This window comes from Vanellus vanellus (genome assembly GCF_965231255.1).
Source record: "Vanellus vanellus genome assembly, chromosome: 1".
Classification (NCBI taxonomy): Eukaryota; Metazoa; Chordata; class Aves; order Charadriiformes; family Charadriidae; genus Vanellus; species Vanellus vanellus.
The window spans coordinates 67,640,649-67,649,289 of NC_138905.1; positions in this window are offsets into that span (position 1 = coordinate 67,640,649).

Genomic DNA, 8,641 nt, shown 5'->3' on the forward strand with positions numbered 1-8,641 from the left:
CAGAAACCCCTCACTTGTGTCTGTGGTTTGAGAAGAGTCTTTCTGTGATTTACTTCTTCATATGGGTACTTTGAAATCCCTGCACCTTATACTGAAATTTGCTCGAAGGATCGACAAAAGTGTACTATGTAATGGAGTACCCAGTCCCAGTTCTGAGATACACCCTAGTCAATCTTTTGATAATGTTTGGCAGTCTGGTGGTCAGTTCCTCAAGGATCTCCGCCTCTGATTTAAGGACATTCTTCAAGTCCAAGAGAGTCTGTGTCTTTGCAGGTGGACAGAGAATCCCGTTTCCCTCATTGCAGCAAAGCATACAGGAGGTATGACTAAGAACTTCTTGACGTTACAAGTGAAAATTGCCCTCTTGTCTCTTGAATGTCAAATCTTGCCCAAAATGGATGTGATATAGTAGAGTTGGATGTTCCCAGTGTGTTAAAGGAAGCCGGACACTATTCTAGATACTAGAAAGCCTTAGCATGAAGCTGTATCATAAAGGGGATGTACGAACAGCCCAAGCTGCTTGGTTTTGACACCTCTTCTACTGCTGTTAGTTTTGTAAAACAAGCCAAACAAAGCCAGTGTAGAACAAAAGAGAACTAAATCAGTGCTTGTGCACTAGACAGGTAGAAACTTCCCTGGCCTGTGGATCTAATCATAACATTCACTGCAAATTCAGTCAGATCCCTTTAAAATAGAATATCCAACATCTGTATGGTGTTCAACACCCAGAATCTGACAGCGTTAATGAGAGGTAAAGACTTCATGTGATTTTTCTCTGCCGGGAACAGATGCATCCCTTTAAAAAGTCTGGGAACCTCTTGTCCTGGATGATGTGCAATCACCAGCAAGAGAGACTCAGTGGGATTACAGCCTTTCTTAAATATTATCAGCGTACCTTCTACTAAAGGGCTACCTAAAGTGCTGTATAGCTAGAGAGCTAACTGACCAACCACTCCCTGACTAATGACTTTTGGGGAAGAGCAGTTCAAAGAGAATCTGCAGGCATCTGTAATTGTGATGATGTAGGAATCAGGAAAGCATCCATTTAAATTGAGGTCATGTGTTTGATATGATCTCATATCTGCAGTGTTCCAGATTTTGCCTGGATCTTCTAGAGGAGTATCCAAGAACTTTGTCCCATGCCTTTCTCCAGGAAGAGAATGTGCTTGACTCCTCAGGCAGCCCCAAATTTGGTACGATGCTTTGAACTCAGGATCAAAAAGCAATTTTGATTACAAGCCGGTAGTTGCCCGTATCAGAAAAATGAGGTGAAAGCAGTATATTAATGGTGGGATTCTCCTCATAGTCTGTACAGAGGTTCACTATTTTAAGTGCTTGGCTATGTGCATGGTGGGGTAGGAGGTGAACTTTGAGATGTGTTGATGTTCCCAATGTGAATGCAACAGTGTCAGCCCAAGGTGAATGGAGAGTGTTGGTCAGGGGCTGCCTGCTGGACCATCCAGGATTATGTTAGATGAAATGGAATGCAAAAACTGAAAAATGACTTGGTACTTGAAGCTGTTGAGCAACAAATACGAGTGTTTTCTTGAAATGAGATTTTAATATTATGTTCAGGTGTGTTTTAATTTTCACGTTTTTTTGCCCTTACACAAAATACAAAATTACTACATGACGTGTAGGACTATTGGTTTTCCACTGGACTGTTTACCATTGAAGGTGTTTATCCAAGAATTGTTCCTCGTTTTTAGATATTTTCAACGTGTTTGTTAGTAAAGTTGCACACATCCCTCTTTCACGACTTCCTATGTATGCACAGAAATGAACTTAACGAAAGGAAGAACAGTGCTTTGAAGACTATGCATAAGCAGGTTATTTTTAGAAAACAGAAGAACTTTGGCCTCTGAAGAAAATATGAAACAATAAATAGTTATGCAAAAGTGCATGAGGTAAAGAAATTAATATAAGACAATATAAGTGAGACTCCATTCTTTGATCACAGCTGTAATTGCTAAACAATGTGTGAAAATAGCTTTTGATTGCATATGCTGTTAGTAGTATGCTTAACGTAAATCACCTTAAATGTTTTTGGGCTCAAAATGCAGATTTCTTTTAATATTAAAAGCAAAGATAGGAGCCCACACCTGCAGTGACTAGAGGGAGACTGCTATGTGCTACATTAGCAGATTGAATTGCAGGATCATCACCTTTGTAAGAAGCCTAAAATACTAAACTGTGGGTTGGCTTTGAGGGCAAGAATTGACAAATGGAAAACAGGCATCGATGACAAGAAGAACCTCTTCCTAGCGTAAAAAATTCTGTACAGTGTTCTCTTAAGCTGTGCTGGATTTGCTTTAAAAATAGTAATAAATCTCATTGCTTAGGTCGAATGTTACATCTGTTGTGCATTTTTACGGGAGGAATAATATTTCTTAAAAAAATGTAACATGCCACCTACCAAGGAGCCCAATCTCATTTTATAGTCTCTCTTCATACAGTCATAAAACTTACTTGCAAGAAAAACCCAGAATTAATTTTAAACAAATGTGTGCTTTATCCAGAATTAATATGTACATTTGTGTAGCAGTGTGGGTTTGTTAACCTCAGACTTGTGAAGGCAACTGTTCACACGCATGCTTTGCCTGCAAAAGCACATAACTGACGTTTGATGTAGATAATACCGTTACGGATCATCCAAATGCAATTCTCACAATACCAAAATAGTGAAGATAGTCATCTTGCTGTCCTGAGAGAGTGCATTGCACCAGAGCTTGGGCCAGTGCTTTGTGTGTGGAATTTGTACAGAAGACAGTTTTACCAAGCCTCCACAGGACAAGAGATTAATCCTGCTGGTACTGCAAGCCTGGGGCTTGTATCAGTGGATCAACTTCAACTTGTATTGGTGGATCAACTTCAACTTGTATTGGTGGATCAGCTTCCCTGACGGTGAGTTGCTGAAGTAGCCAGTTTGCTAAATTGTACTGGTTGATTCCACTAAATTGCACTAGGTGCCAGTATAGGTTAGGGGTGGACCTGCTGGGAAGCAGTTCAGAGGAGAAAGTTCTGGGGGTCCTGGTAGATAGTAAATTATCCATGAGCCAGCAATGTGCCCTTGTTGCCAGGAACGGCAATGGAATCCTGGGCTGCATAGGGAAGAGTGTGGCCAGTAGGTCGAAGGAGGTCATTCTCCCCCTCTACTCTGCACTGGTGAGGCCGCAACTGGAATACTGTGTCCAGTTCTGGGCTCCTCAGTTCAAGAGGGACAGGGAACTACTGGAGAGAGGCCAGCGTAGGGCAGCTAAGATAATTAAGGGATTGGAGCATCTCCCTTATGAGGAAAGGCTGAGAGAGCTGGGACTCTTTAGCCTGGGGAAGAGAAGGCTGAGGGGAGGGGAGACCTTATTACTGCGTAAAAGTATCTAAAGGGTGGGCTGAAGGAGGATGGAGCCAGGCTCTTTTTTAGTGGTTCCCAGTGACAGGACGAGGGTCAATGGGCACAAGTTGGAACATAGGAAGTTCTGTTCAAATACACGGAAAAACTTCTTTATGGTGAGGGTGACAGCACTGGCACAGGCTGCCCAGGGAGGTTGTGGAGTCCCCTTCTCTGGAGATTTTCAAGACCCGCCTGGATGCAGTCCTGAGTAATGTGCTCTAGGCAATCCTGCTTTAGCAGGGGAGTTGGACTAGATGATCTCTAGAGGTCCCTTCCAACTCTGAAAATTCCATGATTCCGTGATAATGCTTGCTCTTTTCTGCATGGGCCACTTCTGTGAATCCTCCACAGTATCTCCAAGAGCAGTGGTTAGTGGCCCATGTTAATAACTGTGGAGGTTGAGTTAATGTAGTTTGCCCAAAGCCGTAGCAGTGTGTTGCAGCTGGCATGAGAAATTAAAATTCTGGCTCTGTAGAAGTGCCTGGGAGTTTTGCCATTTGCTCTAATGGAGGCAGGATTTCACTCAAGAAAATTGCTGGGTCCTAGTGTATGGATCACTGGTAATACCTTCCAGAGAAGCTCTGCCAGAACATACTTAATTTATGAAATTGCTTAGTAACAGCGAGTTCCTCTATTGAGCTACGATTTCAGTCTGTCTAGCATTGACATTGTTTAATTGTATCTTGTGTGGGTTGCTTGGTATGACGAGCTCTCCTGTAGAAAAATGGATGTCGGCTAGGTGATGATTGACATCCCAATTGCTAATTCCTCTTTGAGGCTTTGAAGTGATCCTGATGACGTAGGAGCAGAACTCCAGGTGACCCGCGGTATTGTCTGTACCATGTATCAGGGTGTTGGGAGGCTTATAGCCTCTCTCCAGGTATTAACAAACGTGCTGGATCGGTTGTGAAGTTGTAGGTTGTGATTGCCGCTTTTAACAAGCTCTAAAGAGTGGGGTTTTTTACCAAAGTAAATACATTGCTCCTATGCCGCCTCCTGCCCTCTGACAGCGTGTTGATCTTCTTTTAGCTGAATCACGTTCTTAAGCTGAATTCTAACTCCAATCTCTTAAAATGGTAATTTCTTTCCTTCGGGACCCGGCAAGGGTGAAATATGATCAATGTTTGCTTTCTCTTATTATCAGGTATGTTACACGTAATAATTTAATTACTTGTTTGATTAAATCACTGGGACTTCAACCAATCCCATGCAGTTTCCTACTGAGTTTATGGCTTTTCTGGCAGAGCTCAAGCTACACGTATTTGTGTGCACACCAGGAAAACTTCCTAGTCATATAAATGAGATTCAGGGTAAAATATAGAAAGTCTGGAAAGGTCATATCAGTATATGATAATAGATGTTTTCTTTAATAAAAAAGATGTGGGCCTTCTATCTCTCAGCACCTTGTAGAGCAGAGTATGCAACGGCAACAAATAAGGGTGCCTTAAGCAGCTCCAAAGTCTCCCTGCTCTTATTAAATATCAATAATCCTTACTGTCCTTTTTAGTATGACGTACCTTGCCTTGCACCTGTCTGTCTGGACAGATTGCTGTGCAAAGTGCGATAATGGAGCGAAATGGCTGCACCTTTGCGTAGGGATTTGACCACAGCTGTGGGGCTGACGCTCAGACCTCTGTAGCAGTTGTGGCTGTGCTATGGAAGAGCTACGTCTGTATGGAGAAAGCATACCCTGTGCTGTGTTTTCCTCCTGCCGTAAGTATCTTTCTGGAGGATGCAGGAGGTTAAACAAAACTGCAACGAGAGCAATCGGAGAGCACCGCAATGCATTTGAACATGCACTGAACAGAACCAGCTGTCACCATCCATTTCTATGTATAGACCGCTCAGAAATGTGTCGGCACGAAGCGAAATTAAACGGATACGTGGAGTCTAGTTCCTCAGTACAACAAGGATCACAGTTGTTGAATTCTGCTAGACAAGAATCAACTCGGTTAGGGTGAACAGCATGATTAGCTCAATTTCTTAATTTGCATTATTGTTTTGAACAAAGACTGACAGGATTTGTCTGCATCGTTGGGGTAAAAAACCCAACCTGGCCAAGAGAGAGGCCATGCACAAGAAGTCCCCCAAGCATTGATTTCAGTGGAAGAGCAAGCATGGAAATTGCTCCAAGGAAGAGTTACTACTCCTGATGTTTAGTTACAGAATATTTATCCCATTGTATTGTTAATCAAAAGGCTTACTGATCTCATGAAGGTAGGACTAAGGCGAGGAGATTGCTAATACTTTCCCATTATGCTCCTCTGATCTGTTAGTGCGGCTGATTTCAGAACCCAGGGCTGTCTGAGCCACCAGGCTGGAGGATCTAAAGGACTTTCCTGGCTGCCAAAGGTCGTTTTGTCAAGGAGGGAGAATCCTGCACAGTCTCAGGCTGCCTCAGTTGCTGTGGTTGCTTCTTCCTAACGGTTACAAAGGCGCATTTGATTGTTTAATGGGATTTTCTATTGCTCAGTGATTGATGTTCTTCTAATAAAATACACATACTGGAAAACCACTGCCACTGCGTGGCTGAAGTAGTGGCTGTTTGTGGTTGGAAATCATGCCTGGCTGCCTGTCACACAAGGGTGGAGGGGAATGCTTCTGATGGTTTCCTGTCTGCTCTGGTTAGGCTTCGTTACTCTCTTGCTTTGCTGACTGTTCTGTAGCTTTAGGATGCAGTGATCTTCCCGGGCAGCAGGATCTTGCCTTAGATCTTCATCTTTTGCTTTTTTGTAAACAAAGAAATATCCTCACTTAATCCTGATTCTGGATTCCTCTGTCTTCCTCTCACATGTGCACCTCTTGGGGGTTTGTGGCTGTGATTTGCTGAATTAGGAAGAATGGTGGAGTGCTGCCAGATAGATATTCCCACACAGCATGGATTATTAATCATGAGATTCTCTTACTAGTCTCTTTCTTTCTTTAGATACAGTATTGTGTAAAATGCTTTCAAATAGATTTTTTTTTTTTTTGAGCAATTTCTTTCAGTGTTTCAGGGCCCAATTACTGAATCGGGGCCCAAATCCTGACTGAGTGAAATTCTGTAACTGTACAGCAGGTCGGGGAAGATACAGAAAACATGCGGCAAACAAATCCAAGGTTAACTGTGACAAGAAAAAGAGAGTATTGCTTTGTTTATAAATTGTAAATACTCAGTTTATAGCTTCATATTCTTGCTCTGGTCCTGATTTTAGCGGGGGGGGGGGGGGGAGAGAATGGGGGATTTAATTTTCTTTTACTTTTCATTTGGGTATGGAGTTGTAGTTGACTTTTAACTCCGAATTTTACTTTATGACAGTACTGCTACAGGGAAAAAAAGCACCGGCTATTTAACGTCAAAGGACATGTGCTAGTTTATTTTGTTGCCATCTTTGTGGCTTTGATCCCAGGTCACTTGTGAGTTGAGTCCAAGATTTATTCTACTGCAGGAGATTGCCTAACAGGACGCTAATAGTTCATAATCTAATGAATTTCCAAAGCCGTATTAAAGCACCAGGAAACATTTCATCCTTTCCTGGATGGTTTCTGTTTCACAATATAATTTCATACAGTAACACTTTCTTACTGTTTTTTATAATATCCCTTTTTGGTTGAAGACAAATAGGGAGGGGAAATCACCAACTGTGGATATGACCTTTAAAGACACACAGGTGAGCACTAGAATGTGTAGTGCTAATGGAGAGATAAGGAAAAAAAAATAATCACACCACCTGATTTTAGGCACCTAATTTGGCTTAGGAAGCATATCTTTTAGGCTTTTGAGTGGGGGATAGCCAGAGTTGTGCTTCTAAGCCATCGGGTGCTCTAAATCACTGCCTGGCAAAGCCTGTTTCCTTCTCTTATAAAGTGAGCTGAGGGAAATGAACCATCCAGGCTGGGTAGGTAATTCTGCTAATATGAGCACACTCCCGGTAGGTTTATTTACAGGGAAAGAGAAACACTCAGGAGGATTATAACCAACAGTAATCAGAGAAGAAAAGTCTCCACTTCTTGTTTGCTGATTGTGTGCAATTGTATAGTTAGTTTTGCTGATGCTTGTACATAAGAGAGATTCTGAAACATGAGTAATTTGATGCGTATGCTTTGTCTTGCTGCGGTAAATTACAGCCTTTCCTTGCACAGGAGCTGAGCTATACCTCTTCTTCTGTTTTACAGTGAGTTATGTTGCCTTAATTGCACCATCTATTGTGACATTTTTGGTGCTTTTTATTTTTGTCTTTTACGGTGGATGCTCTAAGCCAAGTAAAAAGGATACTATGGCATTCAGGAAACTTGTCGGGCTGCATTCAGGGCAGCAGTTCATCAGCGAGCGCTATGAAAGATAATCTATGAACGTCAAAGTTGTAGGACCTTGAAAAAAGGCAATCAGCAGGAACAGCTTGGAAATCCGCTGAACGGAAGCACCTAAAGCTAGGTCAGGTTCTGATTAGGACTTACTGGATGTGGCAAGCCCCTGGGCATGTGGTGTCCAGATCCTGGGCTTTCTGTTGACCATTTGCCGATCCTTTTGAATAGGGGGGAAACCCTAAAGAAGGGAAATATATAGACCCATAAAGAAGGGAAACTAATGGGGGAGTGTGTAACAGAGCCAGATTTTCTATCAATTTCTATTACTATCCCTGCTTGGGAACTTAGAACCACAGAATACTTCGGGTTAAACGGGAGCCTTGGAGGTTTCTAGTCAACTTGCTGCCCAAATCAGGGTCAGCTTGCAGATCAGACAAGATTGCTCAGGATTTTATTATCCAGTCAGTCTTGCTGCTCTTTCTGTAGGATAGGCAGGGGGAATTCAGGGCTAGCAGTGGCGGAATAGCTCAGATGGGCTATGTGGGCAGAGATGATTAGGAGGGCAGGTGTTTGACTTGTTCAAAATGTGATAATGGCAATAATCTTGAATGAAGTGGCTCCGCTTCAGACAGTCAGCGGATAATTAGACTTTGCATTTGAAAGGAAATGAGCAAACAAAGCAATAAGCATTAGGCATGAGTCCCACTATCATGCAATTTCTAACCCTGGAGACTACAGCTTGCTTGAGGTAGCGTTAGCTTCAATTACAAGGGTATGTCATTTCCTCAGAGCAGTCCAAAAGCTGAAGCGTGAACTATTGAGTTCTGTGTTTTCATAAACTATAGAGTGTGTGGGAGGGGCAGGTATAAAAGGAGAACCTACATGAGAAATCAGTGTCTGCTTGGATTGCAAAGTGTCAGAAGGACTCTGGTAGGTTCTGTTTGCTGGGGAAGCAGGTGGCTC